The sequence below is a fragment of the Triturus cristatus genome, chromosome 12, assembly GCF_964204655.1.
Source record: "Triturus cristatus chromosome 12, aTriCri1.1, whole genome shotgun sequence".
Taxonomy (NCBI): domain Eukaryota; kingdom Metazoa; phylum Chordata; class Amphibia; order Caudata; family Salamandridae; genus Triturus; species Triturus cristatus.
This window is the reverse complement of record NC_140595.1, coordinates 727,725,035-727,748,309: the sequence shown is the minus strand read 5'-3', so window position 1 is coordinate 727,748,309 and position 23,275 is coordinate 727,725,035. Positions and strand designations below refer to the sequence as shown.

Genomic DNA, 23,275 nt, shown 5'->3' with positions numbered 1-23,275 from the left:
TCCTAGGTGCATGATGCTATGTAAGTAAAAAATAAGATATGTACTTTGGTGGTTCGCGTGTCCTGTAAGTACCAAACAGTCTATTTCATTTTTCACTACTGTGAGGTCTACCCCTCTCATAGGTTAGCTCTGTGTATTCCCCTATACTTTTTATTTGGTAATTCCATATCGGAGAGGAGTAGCTTTATTTATTTATTGAAAATCCTACTTACTGGTGAGGTTGGATTTAACTTTACTATTTTAGAAATGCCACTTTTAGAGAGTGAACATGTCTCTGCACTTACTGCTCTATTTGCCTGAAACCTGGCCCCAATACACGTCTGGATTGGGCTGGGTGACAGCAAAATTTGTGCCTTCCCTCTAGAGAGCCACAACACAGGTCACTCAACTGCACCTGGGGGGTGAGCTCCGCTCCCCCTCCACCCCCAATAGGTTCAAGAACGATAATTTATGTAAGTAAATACATTATAGCTACAGCTTATAATCATGCGAGTTTAAATCATTTGTTGTTAGATGGTTTAAATATTTGAAAGGATCTGTTTTTAATAGACATTTTACAAAAACCACTGGTACATTTGCTAATTCTGCAAAATTAACACCCAACTGCCGTGACATTGCCAACCACAATGCCGTGACTCGAATTCGAACCGAGGTTGCTGCGGCCACAACGCAGAGTGCTAACCACTATACGATCACGGCGAGCTACTTGGGCTCAACAACATACAATGACATGGAGAATTTATAATTCGGAACACTCAGGGCTGTTCCTGTGATAGGCTGGATGTATTCATTGCTTCCTCATTCCTCATTCAGAGGCTGCGTCTCCTCAGTGGTTGATAGGCTGAAACCGTTTCCTGGCCGCCTGCTTGTGAAATGCCAGGAGTCAAAGATCACACAATACACTTGCGGACCTGTGATGGGACACCAATGCAGAGAAACCCACCTGGCACAGGCCTTCTATTCTGTCTATTAGACCTGCATCTTCCCTGCACCTTTCAAGCCATTTGTATGTGAAGCAAGAAAGAGTTAGAGAGTGATCCATCTACACTTTTATAGGGAGGATGTCGCCGTGAGCTCCTCCCAGCTAATCACACGAACAGCAGAAAAGCAAGATAAATACACAGTTGAGGGGTGGGCTGCATGGTTATGTTTTTGAGTAAATATTGAAACTGACCTCAGTGGCTCATTAGCAGAGCTGCGGCTAATGACTGGTGCCAAATCATGATGAAGCAAGCACAATGGCTCGTAGGGGACCCACAACACGCTTTTCTTAGCTCACTGAATTAAAGTATAAACTTCCGCCGTGTGTGAGTGGTAAAGGCTTGTTAATATGGTTCCTTTTCCAATTCAAGTCTGACAACAAGAGGCAGGAACCACGTGGCTTCGTAAGCTCAGGAAAGTAGCCACCAACCACAGAGAAAGAGAGAACTGGCAGTATGAGAGGTGGAGAAAACAGAAGCGGGAGCAAGGAGCTCAAATGAGATTGATGGCGTTTAAATAGAGCGCGTAAAGGAACAGTTACACAGCTAAGAAATGGGAAAGACAGACTAGGGAAAAAAACACAGAAAGAGCCTGTACATGAAATTCTCTTCCTGGGACAGCAGGTTAAGAGAAATTACACATGGGGAGGTTAAGCATGTAACACGGGGGAGAATAAAAAAGAAAATGCAGTGTTATGAAGTGTGTTTGCCAATCCAGCCAGAACTTTTGTTCTATTTCTCTCTTTGCGTCTTTTATTGGTAAAGTAACTTTCAAGTGCATGCGCAGGTATGAATGAGAGAGCAACGGTATAATAATTTGAAGCGTTTACACCAGTGCTAAAGTAGGAATGAGGTGTAGCAAAGACATGAAAGAGGTAGCGATAACAAATATGTGGAGAGGCAATAGTGACACAAAAATAAGCCACCTATTTATAAAACTGAAATGGAAGAAATACTAAAGGTTAACTTCTGAAATTGTAGCCGATAATAAAAAGATTCGCGTTGTTGGCAGGATTCGAACCTGCGCAGGGATACCCCAATGGATTTCTAGTCCATCGCCTTAACCACTCGGCCACAACAACTTGCTGTAAGCTGCCTACAAATATTTTGTTTGAAAGTTTTGAAGTTTTCCCACATCAAAGTACTGATATTCTGCAATGCGCTTTTTAAAAACAATGTTTTTTTCATCATGCACGTTCTGTCCTAAAAATAAAAATTGCATGAGTATATCTCTGGATCTGTAAAAGGATACGCTTGCATTCAAACTCTCTTGTGGCACTCAAGTTTTTTGGAACCTGTTGCACTCTGTTTTTGTGCTGCTTTTAGTCTACGACCCATATTACAGAAGTCAACCATCTCTAATTATTTGGGACTCCTTTGTAAGTGCCTTATCTTTAATCCTTGAAAAGCTCTATAATAAAGGGGTCTGTCAAAGATTGCTTGAATGGAAGATAAAAGAAGGCCCACTTGTCTCACCAAATGCAGTAGAGAAACCTGATGTTTTACTCATGTTATCCTTAGTTCAGTTTTTGTTAGACCTGGCATCCTTAAGGTGGCCTACCAGCAACCTTTTTGCTTTTCACCTCACGTTTTGCTGTATCTTTATGTTGGCCGTAGGACTCTAATCACTTTATCACTACTGTGAGAAAGTGGCTCTGTATATACTGTTCCCAAATAGGTACAGTGTGCACAGAGTCCCCAGTCCCCAGAGGTTTGGCAGAGGCTAAAGTTAGATATAACCTTACTCTCTAAAGTGGTAGCTTGCCGAGCAGTAAGGCAGTATCAGAGTACAGTGTAAAACATTTGTTGTACACACTCAGTCAGCAAATGGTCTCACACAGTCAAGAACTGAACTCTAGGCCATTGGTTTGCATACAAAAGATATTGTTGTTTTATTTTAGAACCAACAATAGGTATCAAAATATACTTTCTCAGAATGAGATGCTTTAGTTAAATACTTTGCAATAGGCAATTGACTTTTGCAGGTCATAGTTACAGTTTATTGCAATAGGCAACACAATTTGAATCACAATAATACATTGAGCTCAATGGGAATTTTAAGTTATATGCAATTAATTACTTTCAGGATTACTTTTCTAAATCCAGGACTGGATCCTAGATTCAGTCCTGGGACAGTTCTTGGAAACAAGTGAGTAAATTCGTTTTAGTTACTGTTGTGATTTTTAAGCAATATTTTGCTATTTTAAAAGTTGACACTTAGAAACTTTTGCTGATCAAATTACCAATGTTATCCTATGGAAGGAAATTCACTTAGCAGGTAAGTGGGGTTATGGTTACGTTTTCTAGGTCAGTGTTGGATCCTAGATCCAGCACTACTGTACCACCTGCAAGCAGTTGAGAAACTGCGTTTAAGTTATACAGGCGATTTTTAAGGAATATTTACATGTTTGCAAAATCGACACTTAGAAGAAATTTCACAGAAAAACAGTCAATGGTTTCCTATGGAAGAAAATTCAAGTTACGGGTAAAGTATGTTCTCGTTACTTTTGTAATCCAGTGCTGGGCTCCTAGGCTCAGTACTGGGACATCTATCTAAAACAGGTAAACAATTACGTTTTCACAGTTGGAACGATTTTTAAAGAATATTTGTAAGTTTCAAAAATCGACACTTAGAAAATTTTCAGCAAAAAGCAGGCAATGATATCCCATGGAAGGAAATTCGAGTTACTGGTAAGTACGGTTAAAATTACTTTTCAGGGTCAGTGCCGAGCTCCAAGATGCAGCACTGAGGTCTCTCCTGATAACAGGTGAGTAAATCAGAATTCGTTGTTCGGCTGATTTTAGATGAATAGTTTAAAGTTCCAAAACTCCACACCACTTAGAAGAATTTCCAAGTGAAACCACTCAATGTTAGCCGATGGAAGAAAAGTGAGTTATCGGCTTTTAGGTAAGTACTCGACTGGCAGAGTTATGGTTCTGGGCATAGACTCAGGGGTCTCCCAGGGGAGTCCCAGCCTACTTGCCAAGCCTTAAACTCCCCTTTTATTACATATAATTTACACCTAAGGTAGGCCCTAGGTAGTCCTAGGTGCATGATGCTATGTAAGTAAAAAATAAGATATGTACTTTGGTGGTTCGCGTGTCCTGTAAGTACCAAACAGTCTATTTCATTTTTCACTACTGTGAGGTCTACCCCTCTCATAGGTTAGCTCTGTGTATTCCCCTATACTTTTTATTTGGTAATTCCATATCCGAGAGGAGTAGCTTTATTAATTTATTGAAAATCCTACTTACTGGTGAGGTTGGATTTAACTTTACTATTTTAGAAATGCCACTTTTAGAGAGTGAACATGTCTCTGCACTTACTGCTCTATTTGCCTGAAACCTGGCCCCAATACACGTCTGGATTGGGCTGGGTGACAGCAAAATTTGTGCCTTCCCTCTAGAGAGCCACAACACAGGTCACTCAACTACACCTGGGGGGTGAGCTCCGCTCCCCCTCCACCCCCAATAGGTTCAAGAACGATAATTTATGTAAGTAAATACATTATAGCTACAGCTTATAATCATGCGAGTTTAAATCATTTGTTGTTAGATGGTTTAAATATTTGAAAGGATCTGTTTTTAATAGACATTTTACAAAAACCACTGGTACATTTGCTAATTCTGTAAAATTAACACCCAACTGCCATGACATTGCCAACCACAATGCCGTGACTCGGATTCGAACCGAGGTTGCTGCGGCCACAACGCAGAGTACTAACCACTATACGATCACGGCGAGCTACTTGGGCTCAACAACATACAGTGACATGGAGAATTTATAATTCGGAACACTCAGGGCTGTTCCTGTGATAGGCTGGATGTATTCATTGCTTCCTCATTCCTCATTCAGAGGGTGCGTCTCCTCAGTGGTTGATAGGCTGAAACCGTTTCCTGGCCGCCTGCTTGTGAAATGCCAGGAGTCAAAGATCACACATTACACTTGCGGACCTGTGATGGGACACCAATGCAGAGAAACCCACCTGGCACAGACCTTCTATTCTGTCTATTAGACCTGCATCTTCCCTGCACCTTTCAAGCCATTTGTATGTGAAGCAAGAAAGAGTTAGAGAGTGATCCATCTACACTTTTATAGGGAGGATGTCGCCGTGAGCTCCTCCCAGCTAATCACACGAACAGCAGAAAAGCAAGATAAATACACAGTTGAGGGGTGGGCTGCATGGTTATGTTTTTGAGTAAATATTGAAACTGACCTCAGTGGCTCATTAGCAGAGCTGCGGCTAATGACTGGTGCCAAATCATGATGAAGCAAGCACCATGGCTCGTAGGGGACCCACAACACGCTTTTCTTAGCTCACTGAATTAAAGTATAAACTTCCGCCGTGTGTGAGTGGTAAAGGCTTGTTAATATGGTTCCTTTTCCAATTCAAGTCTTACAACAAGAGGCAGGAACCACGTGGCTTCGGAAGCTCAGGAAAGTAGCCACCAACCACAGAGAAAGAGAGAACTGGCAGTATGAGAGGTGGAGAAAACAGAAGCGGGAGCAAGGAGCTCAAATGAGATTGATGGCGTTTAAATAGAGCGCGTAAAGGAACAGTTACACAGCTAAGAAATGGGAAAGACAGACTAGGGAAAAAAACACAGAAAGAGCCTGTAGATGAAATTCTCTTCCTGGGACAGCAGGTTAAGAGAAATTACACATAGGGAGGTTAAGCATGTAACACGGGGGAGAATAAAAAAGAAAATGCAGTTTTATGAAGTGTGTTTGCCAATCCAGCCAGCACTTTTGTTCTATTTCTCTCTTTGCGTCTTTTATTGGTAAAGTAACTTTCAAGTGCATGCGCAGGTATGAATGAGAGAGCAACCGTATAATAATTTGAAGCGTTTACACCAGTGCTAAAGTAGGAATGAGGTGTAGCAAAGACATGAAAGAGGTAGCGATAACAAATATGTGGAGAGGCAATAGTGACATAAAAATAAGCCACCTATTTATAAAACTGAAATGGAAGAAATACTAAAGGTTAACTTCTGAAATTGTAGCCGATAATAAAAAGATTCTTGTTGTTGGCAGGATTCGAACCTGCGCGGGGATACCCCAATGGATTTCTAGTCCATCGCCTTAACCACTCGGCCACAACAACTTGCTGTAAGCTGCCTACAAATATTTTGTTTGAAAGTTTTGAAGTTTTCCCACATCAAAGTTCTGATATTCTGCAATGCGCTTTTTAAAAACAATGTTTTTTTCATCATGCACGTTCTGTCCTAAAAACAAAAATTGCATGAGTATATCTCTGGATCTGTAAAAGGATACGCTTGCATTCAAACTCTCTTGTGGCACTCAAGTTTTTTGGACCCTGTTGCACTCTGTTTTTGCGCTGCTTTTAGTCTACGACCCATATTACAGAAGTCAACCATCTCTGAGTATTTGGGACTCCTTTGTAAGTGCCTTATCTTTAATCCTTGAAAAGCTCTATAATAAAGGGGTCTGTCAAAGATTGCTTGAATGGAAGATAAAAGAAGGCCCACTTGTCTCACCAAATGCAGTAGAGAAACCTGATGTTTTACTCATGTTATCCTTAGTTCAGTTTTTGTTAGACCTGGCATCCTTAAGGTGGCCTACCAGCAACCTTTTTGCTTTTCACCTCACGTTTTGCTGTATCTTTATGTTGGCCTTAGGACTCTAATCACTTTATCACTACTGTGAGAAAGTGGCTCTGTATATACTGTTCCCAAATAGGTACAGTGTGCACAGAGTCCCCAGTCCCCAGAGGTTTGGCAGAGGCTAAAGTTAGATATAACCTTACTCTCTAAAGTGGTAGCTTGCCGAGCAGTAAGGCAGTATCAGAGTACAGTGTAAAACATTTGTTGTACACACTCAGTCAGCAAATGGTCTCACACACTCAAGAACTGAACTCTAGGCCATTGGTTTGCATACAAAAGATATTGTTGTTTTATTTTAGAACCAACAATAGGTATCAAAATATACTTTCTCAGAATGAGATGCTTTAGTTAAATACTTTGCAATAGGCAATTGACTTTTGCAGGTCATAGTTACAGTTTATTGCAATAGGCAACACAATTTGAATCACAATAATACATTGAGCTCAATGGGAATTTTAAGTTATATGCAATTAATTACTTTCAGGATTACTTTTCTAAATCCAGGACTGGATCCTAGATTCAGTCCTGGGACAGTTCTTGGAAACAAGTGAGTAAATTCGTTTTAGTTACTGTTGTGATTTTTAAGCAATATTTTGCTATTTTAAAAGTTGACACTTAGAAACTTTTGCTGATCAAAATACCAACGTTATCCTATGGAAGGAAATTCACTTAGCAGGTAAGTGGGATTATGGTTACTTTTTCTAGGTCAGTGTTGGATCCTAGATCCAGCACTACTGTACCACCTGTAAGCAGTTGAGAAACGGCGTTTAAGTTATACAGGCGATTTTTAAGGAATATTTACATGTTTGCAAAATCGACACTTAGAAGAAATTTCACAGAAAAACAGTCAATGGTTTCCTATGGAAGAAAATTCAAGTTACGGGTAAAGTACGTTCTCGTTACTTTTGTAATCCAGTGCTGGGCTCCTAGGCTCAGTACTGGGACATCTATCTAAAACAGGTAAACAATTACGTTTTCACAGTTGGTACGATTTTTAAAGAATATTTGTAAGTTTCAAAAATCGACACTTAGAAAATGTTCAGCAAAAAGCAGGCAATGATATCCCATGGAAGGAAATTCGAGTTACTGGTAAGTACGGTTAAAATTACTTTTCAGGGTCAGTACCGAGCTCCAAGATGCAGCACTGAGGTCTCTCCTGATAACAGGTGAGTAAATCAGAATTCGTTGTTCGGCTGATTTTAGATGAATATTTTAAAGTTCCAAAACTCCACACCACTTAGAAGAATTTCCAAGTGAAACCACTCAATGTTAGCCTATGGAAGAAAAGTGAGTTATCGGCTTTTAGGTAAGTACTCGACTGGCAGAGTTATGGTTCTGGGCATAGACTCAGGGGTCTCCCAGGGGAGTCCCAGCCTACTTGCCAAGCCTTAAACTCCCCTTTTATTACATATAATTGACACCTAAGGTAGGCCCTAGGTAGTCCTAGGTGCATGATGCTATGTAAGTAAAAAATAAGCTATGTACTTTGGTGGTTCGCGTGTCCTGTAAGTACCAAACAGTCTATTTCATTTTTCACTACTGTGAGGTCTACCCCTCTCATAGGTTAGCTCTGTGTATTCCCCTATACTTTTAATTTGGTAATTCCATATCGGAGAGGAGTAGCTTTATTTATTTATTGAAAATCCTACTTACTGGTGAGGTTGGATTTAACTTTACTATTTTAGAAATGCCACTTTTAGAGAGTGAACATGTCTCTGCACTTACTGCTCTATTTGCCTGAAACCTGGCCCCAATACACGTCTGGATTGGGCTGGGTGACAGCAAAATTTGTGCCTTCCCTCTAGAGAGCCACAACACAGGTCACTCAACTGCACCTGGGGGGTGAGCTCCGCTCCCCCTCCACCCCCAATAGGTTCAAGAACGATAATTTATGTAAGTAAATACATTATAGCTACAGCTTATAATCATGCGAGTTTAAATCATTTGTTGTTAGATGGTTTAAATATTTGAAAGGATCTGTTTTTAATAGACATTTTACAAAAACCACTGGTACATTTGCTAATTCTGTAAAATTAACACCCAACTGCCGTGACATTGCCAACCACAACGCCGTGACTCGGATTCGAACCGAGGTTGCTGCGGCCACAACGCAGAGTACTAACCACTATACGATCACGGCGAGCTACTTGGGCTCAACGACATACAATGACATGGAGAATTTATAATTCGGAACACTCAGGGCTGTTCCTGTGATAGGCTGGATGTATTCATTGCTTCCTCATTCCTCATTCAGAGGCTGCGTCTCCTCAGTGGTTGATAGGCTGAAACCGTTTCCTGGCCGCCTGCTTGTGAAATGCCAGGAGTCAAAGATCACACATTACACTTGCGGACCTGTGATGGGACACCAATGCAGAGAAACCCACCTGGCACAGGCCTTCTATTCTGTCTATTAGACCTGCATCTTCCCTGCACCTTTCAAGCCATTTGTATGTGAAGCAAGAAAGAGTTAGAGAGTGATCCATCTACACTTTTATAGGGAGGATGTCGCCGTGAGCTCCTCCCAGCTAATCACACGAACAGCAGAAAAGCAAGATAAATACACAGTTGAGGGGTGGGCTGTATGGTTATGTTTTTGAGTAAATATTGAAACTGACCTCAGTGGCTCATTAGCAGAGCTGCGGCTAATGACTGGTGCCAAATCATGATGAAGCAAGCACAATGGCTCGTAGGGGACCAACAACACGCTTTTCTTAGCTCACTGAATTAAAGTATAAACTTCCGCCGTGTGTGAGTGGTAAAGGCTTGTTAATATGGTTCCTTTTCCAATTCAAGTCTGACAACAAGAGGCAGGAACCACGTGGCTTCGGAAGCTCAGGAAAGTAGCCACCAACCACAGAGAAAGAGAGAACTGGCAGTATGAGAGGTGGAGAAAACAGAAGCGGGAGCAAGGAGCTCAAATGAGATTGATGGCGTTTAAATAGAGTGCGTAAAGGAACAGTTACACAGCTAAGAAATGGGAAAGACAGACTAGGGAAAAAAACACAGAAAGAGCCTGTACATGAAATTCTCTTCCTGGGACAGCAGGTTAAGAGAAATTACACATGGGGAGGTTAAGCATGTAACACGGGGGAGAATAAAAAAGAAAATGCAGTTTTATGAAGTGTGTTTGCCAATCCAGCCAGCACTTTTGTTCTATTTCTCTCTTTGCGTCTTTTATTGGTAAAGTAACTTTCAAGTGCATGCGCAGGTATGAATGAGAGAGCAACGGTATAATAATTTGAAGCGTTTACACCAGTGCTAAAGTAGGAATGAGGTGTAGCAAAGACATGAAAGAGGTAGCGATAACAAATATGTGGAGAGGCAATAGTGACACAAAAATAAGCCACCTATTTATAAAACTGAAATGGAAGAAATACTAAAGGTTAACTTCTGAAATTGTAGCCGATAATAAAAAGATTCTCGTTGTTGGCAGGATTCGATCCTGCGCGGGGATACCCCAATGGATTTCTAGTCCATCGCCTTAACCACTCGGCCACAACAACTTGCTGTAAGCTGCCTACAAATATTTTGTTTGAAAGTTTTGAAGTTTTCCCACATCAAAGTACTGATATTCTGCAATGCGCTTTTTAAAAACAATGTTTTTTTCATCATGCACGTTCTGTCCTAAAAATAAAAATTGCATGAGTATATCTCTGGATCTGTAAAAGGATACGCTTGCATTCAAACTCTCTTGTGGCACTCAAGTTTTTTGGACCCTGTTGCACTCTGTTTTTGTGCTGCTTTTAGTCTACGACCCATATTACAGAAGTCAACCATCTCTGATTATTTGGGACTCCTTTGTAAGTGTCTTATCTTTAATCCTTGAAAAGCTCTATAATAAAGGGGTCTGTCAAAGATTGCTTGAATGGAAGATAAAAGAAGGCCCACTTGTCTCACCAAATGCAGTAGAGAAACCTGATGTTTTACTCATGTTATCCTTAGTTCAGTTTTTGTTAGACCTGGCATCCTTAAGGTGGCCTACCAGCAACCTTTTTGCTTTTCACCTCACGTTTTGCTGTATCTTTATGTTGGCCGTAGGACTCTAATCACTTTATCACTACTGTGAGAAAGTGGCTCTGTATATACTGTTCCCAAATAGGTACAGTGTGCACAGAGTCCCCAGTCCCCAGAGGTTTGGCAGAGGCTAATGTTAGATATAACCTTACTCTCTAAAGTGGTAGCTTGCCGAGCAGTAAGGCAGTATCAGAGTACAGTGTAAAACATTTGTTGTACACACTCAGTCAGCAAATGGTCTCACACACTCAAGAACTGAACTCTAGGCCATTGGTTTGCATACAAAAGATATTGTTGTTTTATTTTAGAACCAACAATAGGTATCAAAATATACTTTCTCAGAATGAGATGCTTTAGTTAAATACTTTGCAATAGGCAATTGACTTTTGCAGGTCATAGTTACAGTTTATTGCAATAGGCAACACAATTTGAATCACAATAATACATTGAGCTCAATGGGAATTTTAAGTTATATGCAATTAATTACTTTCAGGATTACTTTTCTAAATCCAGGACTGGATCCTAGATTCAGTCCTGGGACAGTTCTTGGAAACAAGTGAGTAAATTCGTTTTAGTTACTGTTGTGATTTTTAAGCAATATTTTGCTATTTTAAAAGTTGACACTTAGAAACTTTTGCTGATCAAATTACCAATGTTATCCTATGGAAGGAAATTCACTTAGCAGGTAAGTGGGGTTATGGTTACTTTTTCTAGGTCAGTGTTGGATCCTAGATCCAGCACTACTGTACCACCTGTAAGCAGTTGAGAAACTGCGTTTAAGTTATACAGGCGATTTTTAAGGAATATTTACATGTTTGCAAAATCGACACTTAGAAGAAATTTCACAGAAAAACAGTCAATGGTTTCCTATGGAAGAAAATTCAAGTTACGGGTAAAGTACGTTCTCGTTACTTTTGTAATCCAGTGCTGGGCTCCTAGGCTCAGTACTGGGACATCTATCTAAAACAGGTAAACAACTACGTTTTCACAGTTGGTACGATTTTTAAAGAATATTTGTAAGTTTCAAAAATCGACACTTAGAAAATGTTCAGCAAAAAGCAGGCAATGATATCCCATGGAAGGAAATTCGAGTTACTGGTAAGTACGGTTAAAATTACTTTTCAGGGTCAGTACTGAGCTCCAAGATGCAGCACTGAGGTCTCTCCTGATAACAGGTGAGTAAATCAGAATTCGTTGTTCGGCTGATTTTAGATGAATATTTTAAAGTTCCAAAACTCCACACCACTTAGAAGAATTTCCAAGTGAAACCACTCAATGTTAGCCTATGGAAGAAAAGTGAGTTATCGGCTTTTAGGTAAGTACTCGACTGGCAGAGTTATGGTTCTGGGAATAGACTCAGGGGTCTCCCAGGGGAGTCCCAGCCTACTTGCCAAGCCTTAAACTCCTCTTTTATTACATATAATTTACACCTAAGGTAGGCCCTAGGTAGTCCTAGGTGCATGATGCTATGTAAGTAAAAAATAAGATATGTACTTTGGTGGTTCGTGTGTCCTGTAAGTACCAAACAGTCTATTTCATTTTTCACTACTGTGAGGTCTACCCCTCTCATAGGTTAGCTCTGTGTATTCCCCTATACTTTTTATTTGGTAATTCCATATCGGAGAGGAGTAGCTTTATTTATTTATTGAAAATCCTACTTACTGGTGAGGTTGGATTTAACTTTACTATTTTAGAAATGCCACTTTTAGAGAGTGAACATGTCTCTGCACTTACTGCTCTATTTGCCTGAAACCTGGCCCCAATACACGTCTGGATTGGGCTGGGTGACAGCAAAATGTGTGCCTTCCCTCTAGAGAGCCACAACACAGGTCACTCAACTGCACCTGGGGGGTGAGCTCCGCTCCCCCTCCACCTCCAATAGGTTCAAGAACGATAATTTATGTAAGTAAATACATTATAGCTACAGCTTATAATCATGCGAGTTTAAATCATTTGTTGTTAGATGGTTTAAATATTTGAAAGGATCTGTTTTTAATAGACATTTTACAAAAACCACTGGAACATTTGCTAATTCTGTAAAATTAACACCCAACTGCCGTGACATTGCCAACCACAATGCCGTGACTCGGATTCGAACCAAGGTTGCTGCGGCCACAACGCAGAGTACTAACCACTATACGATCACGGCGAGCTACTTGGGCTCAACTACATACACTGACATGGAGAATTTATAATTCGGAACACTCAGGGCTGTTCCTGTGATAGGCTGGATGCATTCATTGCTTCCTCATTCCTCATTCAGAGGCTGCGTCTCCTCAGTGGTTGATAGGCTGAAACCGTTTCCTGGCCGCCTGCTTGTGAAATGCCAGGAGTCAAAGATCACACATTACACTTGCGGACCTGTGATGGGACACCAATGCAGAGAAACCCACCTGGCACAGGCCTTCTATTCTGTCTATTAGACCTGCATCTCCCCTGCACCGTTCAAGCCATTTGTATGTGAAGCAAGAAAGAGTTAGAGAGTGATCCATCTACACTTTTATAGGGAGGATGTCGCCGTGAGCTCCTCCCAGCTAATCACACGAACAGCAGAAAAGCAAGATAAATACACAGTTGAGGGGTGGGCTGCATGGTTATGTTTTTGAGTAAATATTGAAACTGACCTCAGTGGCTCATTAGCAGAGCTGCGGCTAATGACTGGTGCCAAATCATGATGAAGCAAGCACAATGGCTCGTAGGGGACCGACAACACGCTGTTCTTAGCTCACTGAATTAAAGTATAAACTTCCGCCGTGTGTGAGTGGTAAAGGCTTGTTAATATGGTTCCTTTTCCAATTCAAGTCTGACAACAAGAGGCAGGAACCACGTGGCTTCGGAAGCTCAGGAAAGTAGCCACCAACCACAGAGAAAGAGAGAACTGGCAGTATGAGAGGTGGAGAAAACAGAAGCGGGCGCAAGGAGCTCAAATGAGATTGATGGCGTTTAAATAGAGCGCGTAAAGGAACAGTTACACAGCTAAGAAATGGGAAAGACAGACTAGGGAAAAAAACACAGAAAGAGCCTGTACATGAAATTCTCTTCCTGGGACAGCAGGTTAAGAGAAATTACACATGGGGAGGTTAAGCATGTAACACGGGGGAGAATAAAAAAGAAAATGCAGTTTTATGAAGTGTGTTTGCCAATCCAGCCAGCACTTTTGTTCTATTTCTCTCTTTGCGTCTTTTATTGGTAAAGTAACTTTCAAGTGCATGCGCAGGTATGAATGAGAGAGCAACGGTATAATAATTTGAAGCGTTTACACCAGTGCTAAAGTAGGAATGAGGTGTAGCAAAGACATGAAAGAGGTAGCGATAACAAATATGTGGAGAGGCAATAGTGACACAAAAATAAGCCACCTATTTATAAAACTGAAATGGAAGAAATACTAAAGGTTAACTTCTGAAATTGTAGCCGATAATAAAAAGATTCTCGTTGTTGGCAGGATTCGAACCTGCGCGGGGATACCCCAATGGATTTCTAGTCCATCGCCTTAACCACTCGGCCACAACAACTTGCTGTAAGCTGCCTACAAATATTTTGTTTGAAAGTTTTGACGTTTTCCCACATCAAAGTACTGATATTCTGCAATGCGCTTTTTAAAAACAATGTTTTTTTCATCATGCACGTTCTGTCCTAAAAATAAAAATTGCATGAGTATATCTCTGGATCTGTAAAAGGATACGCTTGCATTCAAACTCTCTTGTGGCACTCAAGTTTTTTGGACCCTGTTGCACTCTGTTTTTGTGCTGCTTTTAGTCTACGACCCATATTACAGAAGTCAACCATCTCTGATTATTTGGGACTCCTTTGTAAGTGCCTTATCTTTAATCCTTGAAAAGCTCTATAATAAAGGGGTCTGTCAAAGATTGCTTGAATGGAAGATAAAAGAAGGCCCACTTGTCTCACCAAATGCAGTAGAGAAACCTGATGTTTTACTCATGTTATCCTTAGTTCAGTTTTTGTTAGACCTGGCATCCTTAAGGTGGCCTACCAGCAACCTTTTTGCTTTTCACCTCACGTTTTGCTGTATCTTTATGTTGGCCGTAGGACTCTAATCACTTTATCACTACTGTGAGAAAGTGGCTCTGTATATACTGTTCCCAAATAGGTACAGTGTGCACAGAGTCCCCAGTCCCCAGAGGTTTGGCAGAGGCTAATGTTAGATATAACCTTACTCTCTAAAGTGGTAGCTTGCCGAGCAGTAAGGCAGTATCAGAGTACAGTGTAAAACATTTGTTGTACACACTCAGTCAGCAAATGGTCTCACACACTCAAGAACTGAACTCTAGGCCATTGGTTTGCATACAAAAGATATTGTTGTTTTATTTTAGAACCAACAATAGGTATCAAAATATACTTTCTCAGAATGAGATGCTTTAGTTAAATACTTTGCAATAGGCAATTGACTTTTGCAGGTCATAGTTACAGTTTATTGCAATAGGCAACACAATTTGAATCACAATAATACATTGAGCTCAATGGGAATTTTAAGTAATATGCAATTAATTACTTTCAGGATTACTTTTCTAAATCCAGGACTGGATCCTAGATTCAGTCCTGGGACAGTTCTTGGAAACAAGTGAGTAAATTCGTTTTAGTTACTGTTGTGATTTTTAAGCAATATTTTGCTATTTCAAAAGTTGACACAGAAACTTTTGCTGATCAAATTACCAATGTTATCCTATGGAAGGAAATTCACTTAGCAGGTAAGTGGGGTTATGGTTACTTTTTCTAGGTCAGTGTTGGATCCTAGATCCAGCACTACTGTACCACCTGTAAGCAGTTGAGAAACTGCGTTTAAGTTATACAGGCGATTTTTAAGGAATATTTACATGTTTGCAAAATCGACACTTAGAAGAAATTTCACAGAAAAACAGTCAATGGTTTCCTATGGAAGAAAATTCAAGTTACGGGTAAAGTACGTTCTCGTTACTTTTGTAATCCAGTGCTGGGCTCCTAGGCTCAGTACTGGGACATCTATCTAAAACAGGTAAACAACTACGTTTTCACAGTTGGTACGATTTTTAAAGAATATTTGTAAGTTTCAAAAATCGACACTTAGAAAATGTTCAGCAAAAAGCAGGCAATGATATCCCATGGAAGGAAATTCGAGTTACTGGTAAGTACGGTTAAAATTACTTTTCAGGGTCAGTACTGAGCTCCAAGATGCAGCACTGAGGTCTCTCCTGATAACAGGTGAGTAAATCAGAATTCGTTGTTCGGCTGATTTTAGATGAATATTTTAAAGTTCCAAAACTCCACACCACTTAGAAGAATTTCCAAGTGAAACCACTCAATGTTAGCCTATGGAAGAAAAGTGAGTTATCGGCTTTTAGGTAAGTACTCGACTGGCAGAGTTATGGTTCTGGGCATAGACTCAGGGGTCTCCCAGGGGAGTCCCAGCCTACTTGCCAAGCCTTAAACTCCCCTTTTATTACATATAATTTACACCTAAGGTAGGCCCTAGGTAGTCCTAGGTGCATGATGCTATGTAAGTAAAAAATAAGATATGTACTTTGGTGGTTCGCGTGTCCTGTAAGTACCAAACAGTCTATTTCATTTTTCACTACTGTGAGGTCTACCCCTCTCATAGGTTAGCTCTGTGTATTCCCCTATACTTTTTATTTGGTAATTCCATATCGGAGAGGAGTAGCTTTATTTATTTATTGAAAATCCTACTTACTGGTGAGGTTGGATTTAACTTTACTATTTTAGAAATGCCACTTTTAGAGAGTGAACATGTCTCTGCACTTACTGCTCTATTTGCCTGAAACCTGGCCCCAATACACGTCTGGATTGGGCTGGGTGACAGCAAAATTTGTGCCTTCCCTCTAGAGAGCCACAACACAGGTCACTCAACTGCACCTGGGGGGTGAGCTCCGCTCCCCCTCCACCCCCAATAGGTTCAAGAACGATAATTTATGTAAGTAAATACATTATAGCTACAGCTTATAATCATGCGAGTTTAAATCATTTGTTGTTAGATGGTTTAAATATTTGAAAGGATCTGTTTTTAATAGACATTTTACAAAAACCACTGGTACATTTGCTAATTCTGCAAAATTAACACCCAACTGCCGTGACATTGCCAACCACAATGCCGTGACTCGAATTCGAACCGAGGTTGCTGCGGCCACAACGCAGAGTGCTAACCACTATACGATCACGGCGAGCTACTTGGGCTCAACAACATACAATGACATGGAGAATTTATAATTCGGAACACTCAGGGCTGTTCCTGTGATAGGCTGGATGTATTCATTGCTTCCTCATTCCTCATTCAGAGGCTGCGTCTCCTCAGTGGTTGATAGGCTGAAACCGTTTCCTGGCCGCCTGCTTGTGAAATGCCAGGAGTCAAAGATCACACAATACACTTGCGGACCTGTGATGGGACACCAATGCAGAGAAACCCACCTGGCACAGGCCTTCTATTCTGTCTATTAGACCTGCATCTTCCCTGCACCTTTCAAGCCATTTGTATGTGAAGCAAGAAAGAGTTAGAGAGTGATCCATCTACACTTTTATAGGGAGGATGTCGCCGTGAGCTCCTCCCAGCTAATCACACGAACAGCAGAAAAGCAAGATAAATACACAGTTGAGGGGTGGGCTGCATGGTTATGTTTTTGAGTAAATATTGAAACTGACCTCAGTGGCTCATTAGCAGAGCTGCGGCTAATGACTGGTGCCAAATCATGATGAAGCAAGCACAATGGCTCGTAGGGGACCCACAACACGCTTTTCTTAGCTCACTGAATTAAAGTATAAACTTCCGCCGTGTGTGAGTGGTAAAGGCTTGTTAATATGGTTCCTTTTCCAATTCAAGTCTGACAACAAGAGGCAGGAACCACGTGGCTTCGTAAGCTCAGGAAAGTAGCCACCAACCACAGAGAAAGAGAGAACTGGCAGTATGAGAGGTGGAGAAAACAGAAGCGGGAGCAAGGAGCTCAAATGAGATTGATGGCGTTTAAATAGAGCGCGTAAAGGAACAGTTACACAGCTAAGAAATGGGAAAGACAGACTAGGGAAAAAAACACAGAAAGAGCCTGTACATGAAATTCTCTTCCTGGGACAGCAGGTTAAGAGAAATTACACATGGGGAGGTTAAGCATGTAACACGGGGGAGAATAAAAAAGAAAATGCAGTGTTATGAAGTGTGTTTGCCAATCCAGCCAGAACTTTTGTTCTATTTCTCTCTTTGCGTCTTTTATTGGTAAAGTAACTTTCAAGTGCATGCGCAGGTATGAATGAGAGAGCAACGGTATAATAATTTGAAGCGTTTACACCAGTGCTAAAGTAGGAATGAGGTGTAGCAAAGACATGAAAGAGGTAGCGATAACAAATATGTGGAGAGGCAATAGTGACACAAAAATAAGCCACCTATTTATAAAACTGAAATGGAAGAAATACTAAAGGTTAACTTCTGAAATTGTAGCCGATAATAAAAAGATTCGCGTTGTTGGCAGGATTCGAACCTGCGCAGGGATACCCCAATGGATTTCTAGTCCATCGCCTTAACCACTCGGCCACAACAACTTGCTGTAAGCTGCCTACAAATATTTTGTTTGAAAGTTTTGAAGTTTTCCCACATCAAAGTACTGATATTCTGCAATGCGCTTTTTAAAAACAATGTTTTTTTCATCATGCACGTTCTGTCCTAAAAATAAAAATTGCATGAGTATATCTCTGGATCTGTAAAAGGATACGCTTGCATTCAAACTCTCTTGTGGCACTCAAGTTTTTTGGAACCTGTTGCACTCTGTTTTTGTGCTGCTTTTAGTCTACGACCCATATTACAGAAGTCAACCATCTCTAATTATTTGGGACTCCTTTGTAAGTGCCTTATCTTTAATCCTTGAAAAGCTCTATAATAAAGGGGTCTGTCAAAGATTGCTTGAATGGAAGATAAAAGAAGGCCCACTTGTCTCACCAAATGCAGTAGAGAAACCTGATGTTTTACTCATGTTATCCTTAGTTCAGTTTTTGTTAGACCTGGCATCCTTAAGGTGGCCTACCAGCAACCTTTTTGCTTTTCACCTCACGTTTTGCTGTATCTTTATGTTGGCCGTAGGACTCTAATCACTTTATCACTACTGTGAGAAAGTGGCTCTGTATATACTGTTCCCAAATAGGTACAGTGTGCACAGAGTCCCCAGTCCCCAGAGGTTTGGCAGAGGCTAAAGTTAGATATAACCTTACTCTCTAAAGTGGTAGCTTGCCGAGCAGTAAGGCAGTATCAGAGTACAGTGTAAAACATTTGTTGTACACACTCAGTCAGCAAATGGTCTCACACAGTCAAGAACTGAACTCTAGGCCATTGGTTTGCATACAAAAGATATTGTTGTTTTATTTTAGAACCAACAATAGGTATCAAAATATACTTTCTCAGAATGAGATGCTTTAGTTAAATACTTTGCAATAGGCAATTGACTTTTGCAGGTCATAGTTACAGTTTATTGCAATAGGCAACACAATTTGAATCACAATAATACATTGAGCTCAATGGGAATTTTAAGTTATATGCAATTAATTACTTTCAGGATTACTTTTCTAAATCCAGGACTGGATCCTAGATTCAGTCCTGGGACAGTTCTTGGAAACAAGTGAGTAAATTCGTTTTAGTTACTGTTGTGATTTTTAAGCAATATTTTGCTATTTTAAAAGTTGACACTTAGAAACTTTTGCTGATCAAATTACCAATGTTATCCTATGGAAGGAAATTCACTTAGCAGGTAAGTGGGGTTATGGTTACGTTTTCTAGGTCAGTGTTGGATCCTAGATCCAGCACTACTGTACCACCTGTAAGCAGTTGAGAAACTGCGTTTAAGTTATACAGGCGATTTTTAAGGAATATTTACATGTTTGCAAAATCGACACTTAGAAGAAATTTCACAGAAAAACAGTCAATGGTTTCCTATGGAAGAAAATTCAAGTTACGGGTAAAGTATGTTCTCGTTACTTTTGTAATCCAGTGCTGGGCTCCTAGGCTCAGTACTGGGACATCTATCTAAAACAGGTAAACAATTACGTTTTCACAGTTGGAACGATTTTTAAAGAATATTTGTAAGTTTCAAAAATCGACACTTAGAAAATTTTCAGCAAAAAGCAGGCAATGATATCCCATGGAAGGAAATTCGAGTTACTGGTAAGTACGGTTAAAATTACTTTTCAGGGTCAGTGCCGAGCTCCAAGATGCAGCACTGAGGTCTCTCCTGATAACAGGTGAGTAAATCAGAATTCGTTGTTCGGCTGATTTTAGATGAATAGTTTAAAGTTCCAAAACTCCACACCACTTAGAAGAATTTCCAAGTGAAACCACTCAATGTTAGCCGATGGAAGAAAAGTGAGTTATCGGCTTTTAGGTAAGTACTCGACTGGCAGAGTTATGGTTCTGGGCATAGACTCAGGGGTCTCCCAGGGGAGTCCCAGCCTACTTGCCAAGCCTTAAACTCCCCTTTTATTACATATAATTTACACCTAAGGTAGGCCCTAGGTAGTCCTAGGTGCATGATGCTATGTAAGTAAAAAATAAGATATGTACTTTGGTGGTTCGCGTGTCCTGTAAGTACCAAACAGTCTATTTCATTTTTCACTACTGTGAGGTCTACCCCTCTCATAGGTTAGCTCTGTGTATTCCCCTATACTTTTTATTTGGTAATTCCATATCCGAGAGGAGTAGCTTTATTAATTTATTGAAAATCCTACTTACTGGTGAGGTTGGATTTAACTTTACTATTTTAGAAATGCCACTTTTAGAGAGTGAACATGTCTCTGCACTTACTGCTCTATTTGCCTGAAACCTGGCCCCAATACACGTCTGGATTGGGCTGGGTGACAGCAAAATTTGTGCCTTCCCTCTAGAGAGCCACAACACAGGTCACTCAACTACACCTGGGGGGTGAGCTCCGCTCCCCCTCCACCCCCAATAGGTTCAAGAACGATAATTTATGTAAGTAAATACATTATAGCTACAGCTTATAATCATGCGAGTTTAAATCATTTGTTGTTAGATGGTTTAAATATTTGAAAGGATCTGTTTTTAATAGACATTTTACAAAAACCACTGGTACATTTGCTAATTCTGTAAAATTAACACCCAACTGCCATGACATTGCCAACCACAATGCCGTGACTCGGATTCGAACCGAGGTTGCTGCGGCCACAACGCAGAGTACTAACCACTATACGATCACGGCGAGCTACTTGGGCTCAACAACATACAGTGACATGGAGAATTTATAATTCGGAACACTCAGGGCTGTTCCTGTGATAGGCTGGATGTATTCATTGCTTCCTCATTCCTCATTCAGAGGGTGCGTCTCCTCAGTGGTTGATAGGCTGAAACCGTTTCCTGGCCGCCTGCTTGTGAAATGCCAGGAGTCAAAGATCACACATTACACTTGCGGACCTGTGATGGGACACCAATGCAGAGAAACCCACCTGGCACAGACCTTCTATTCTGTCTATTAGACCTGCATCTTCCCTGCACCTTTCAAGCCATTTGTATGTGAAGCAAGAAAGAGTTAGAGAGTGATCCATCTACACTTTTATAGGGAGGATGTCGCCGTGAGCTCCTCCCAGCTAATCACACGAACAGCAGAAAAGCAAGATAAATACACAGTTGAGGGGTGGGCTGCATGGTTATGTTTTTGAGTAAATATTGAAACTGACCTCAGTGGCTCATTAGCAGAGCTGCGGCTAATGACTGGTGCCAAATCATGATGAAGCAAGCACCATGGCTCGTAGGGGACCCACAACACGCTTTTCTTAGCTCACTGAATTAAAGTATAAACTTCCGCCGTGTGTGAGTGGTAAAGGCTTGTTAATATGGTTCCTTTTCCAATTCAAGTCTTACAACAAGAGGCAGGAACCACGTGGCTTCGGAAGCTCAGGAAAGTAGCCACCAACCACAGAGAAAGAGAGAACTGGCAGTATGAGAGGTGGAGAAAACAGAAGCGGGAGCAAGGAGCTCAAATGAGATTGATGGCGTTTAAATAGAGCGCGTAAAGGAACAGTTACACAGCTAAGAAATGGGAAAGACAGACTAGGGAAAAAAACACAGAAAGAGCCTGTAGATGAAATTCTCTTCCTGGGACAGCAGGTTAAGAGAAATTACACATAGGGAGGTTAAGCATGTAACACGGGGGAGAATAAAAAAGAAAATGCAGTTTTATGAAGTGTGTTTGCCAATCCAGCCAGCACTTTTGTTCTATTTCTCTCTTTGCGTCTTTTATTGGTAAAGTAACTTTCAAGTGCATGCGCAGGTATGAATGAGAGAGCAACCGTATAATAATTTGAAGCGTTTACACCAGTGCTAAAGTAGGAATGAGGTGTAGCAAAGACATGAAAGAGGTAGCGATAACAAATATGTGGAGAGGCAATAGTGACATAAAAATAAGCCACCTATTTATAAAACTGAAATGGAAGAAATACTAAAGGTTAACTTCTGAAATTGTAGCCGATAATAAAAAGATTCTTGTTGTTGGCAGGATTCGAACCTGCGCGGGGATACCCCAATGGATTTCTAGTCCATCGCCTTAACCACTCGGCCACAACAACTTGCTGTAAGCTGCCTACAAATATTTTGTTTGAAAGTTTTGAAGTTTTCCCACATCAAAGTTCTGATATTCTGCAATGCGCTTTTTAAAAACAATGTTTTTTTCATCATGCACGTTCTGTCCTAAAAACAAAAATTGCATGAGTATATCTCTGGATCTGTAAAAGGATACGCTTGCATTCAAACTCTCTTGTGGCACTCAAGTTTTTTGGACCCTGTTGCACTCTGTTTTTGCGCTGCTTTTAGTCTACGACCCATATTACAGAAGTCAACCATCTCTGAGTATTTGGGACTCCTTTGTAAGTGCCTTATCTTTAATCCTTGAAAAGCTCTATAATAAAGGGGTCTGTCAAAGATTGCTTGAATGGAAGATAAAAGAAGGCCCACTTGTCTCACCAAATGCAGTAGAGAAACCTGATGTTTTACTCATGTTATCCTTAGTTCAGTTTTTGTTAGACCTGGCATCCTTAAGGTGGCCTACCAGCAACCTTTTTGCTTTTCACCTCACGTTTTGCTGTATCTTTATGTTGGCCTTAGGACTCTAATCACTTTATCACTACTGTGAGAAAGTGGCTCTGTATATACTGTTCCCAAATAGGTACAGTGTGCACAGAGTCCCCAGTCCCCAGAGGTTTGGCAGAGGCTAAAGTTAGATATAACCTTACTCTCTAAAGTGGTAGCTTGCCGAGCAGTAAGGCAGTATCAGAGTACAGTGTAAAACATTTGTTGTACACACTCAGTCAGCAAATGGTCTCACACACTCAAGAACTGAACTCTAGGCCATTGGTTTGCATACAAAAGATATTGTTGTTTTATTTTAGAACCAACAATAGGTATCAAAATATACTTTCTCAGAATGAGATGCTTTAGTTAAATACTTTGCAATAGGCAATTGACTTTTGCAGGTCATAGTTACAGTTTATTGCAATAGGCAACACAATTTGAATCACAATAATACATTGAGCTCAATGGGAATTTTAAGTTATATGCAATTAATTACTTTCAGGATTACTTTTCTAAATCCAGGACTGGATCCTAGATTCAGTCCTGGGACAGTTCTTGGAAACAAGTGAGTAAATTCGTTTTAGTTACTGTTGTGATT

The 23,275-nt window shown here is 40.6% G+C and overlaps 10 non-coding genes across 10 annotated transcripts; all 10 read right to left on the bottom strand.

Moving 5' to 3' along the window:
- Positions 1–1,980: 1,980 nt before the first annotated feature.
- On the bottom strand, positions 1,981–2,062 carry TRNAS-AGA (transfer RNA serine (anticodon AGA)). Its single transcript has one exon. It is a non-coding gene; the product is annotated as a tRNA-Ser (tRNA).
- Positions 2,063–4,650: 2,588 nt separating this feature from the next.
- TRNAH-GUG (transfer RNA histidin (anticodon GUG)) lies at positions 4,651–4,722 on the bottom strand. The gene has a single exon. It is a non-coding gene; the product is annotated as a tRNA-His (tRNA).
- A 1,281-nt stretch (positions 4,723–6,003) lies between these two features.
- TRNAS-AGA (transfer RNA serine (anticodon AGA)) lies at positions 6,004–6,085 on the bottom strand. The gene has a single exon. It is a non-coding gene; the product is annotated as a tRNA-Ser (tRNA).
- A 2,588-nt stretch (positions 6,086–8,673) lies between these two features.
- TRNAH-GUG (transfer RNA histidin (anticodon GUG)) lies at positions 8,674–8,745 on the bottom strand. The gene has a single exon. It is a non-coding gene; the product is annotated as a tRNA-His (tRNA).
- A 1,281-nt stretch (positions 8,746–10,026) lies between these two features.
- Positions 10,027–10,108, bottom strand: TRNAS-AGA (transfer RNA serine (anticodon AGA)). The gene has a single exon. It is a non-coding gene; the product is annotated as a tRNA-Ser (tRNA).
- A 2,588-nt stretch (positions 10,109–12,696) lies between these two features.
- TRNAH-GUG (transfer RNA histidin (anticodon GUG)) lies at positions 12,697–12,768 on the bottom strand. The gene has a single exon. It is a non-coding gene; the product is annotated as a tRNA-His (tRNA).
- Positions 12,769–14,049: 1,281 nt separating this feature from the next.
- TRNAS-AGA (transfer RNA serine (anticodon AGA)) lies at positions 14,050–14,131 on the bottom strand. Its single transcript has one exon. It is a non-coding gene; the product is annotated as a tRNA-Ser (tRNA).
- A 3,939-nt stretch (positions 14,132–18,070) lies between these two features.
- On the bottom strand, positions 18,071–18,152 carry TRNAS-AGA (transfer RNA serine (anticodon AGA)). The gene has a single exon. It is a non-coding gene; the product is annotated as a tRNA-Ser (tRNA).
- Positions 18,153–20,740: 2,588 nt separating this feature from the next.
- Positions 20,741–20,812, bottom strand: TRNAH-GUG (transfer RNA histidin (anticodon GUG)). The gene has a single exon. It is a non-coding gene; the product is annotated as a tRNA-His (tRNA).
- Positions 20,813–22,093: 1,281 nt separating this feature from the next.
- Positions 22,094–22,175, bottom strand: TRNAS-AGA (transfer RNA serine (anticodon AGA)). The gene has a single exon. It is a non-coding gene; the product is annotated as a tRNA-Ser (tRNA).
- Between the last annotated feature and the right edge of the window lie 1,100 nt (positions 22,176–23,275).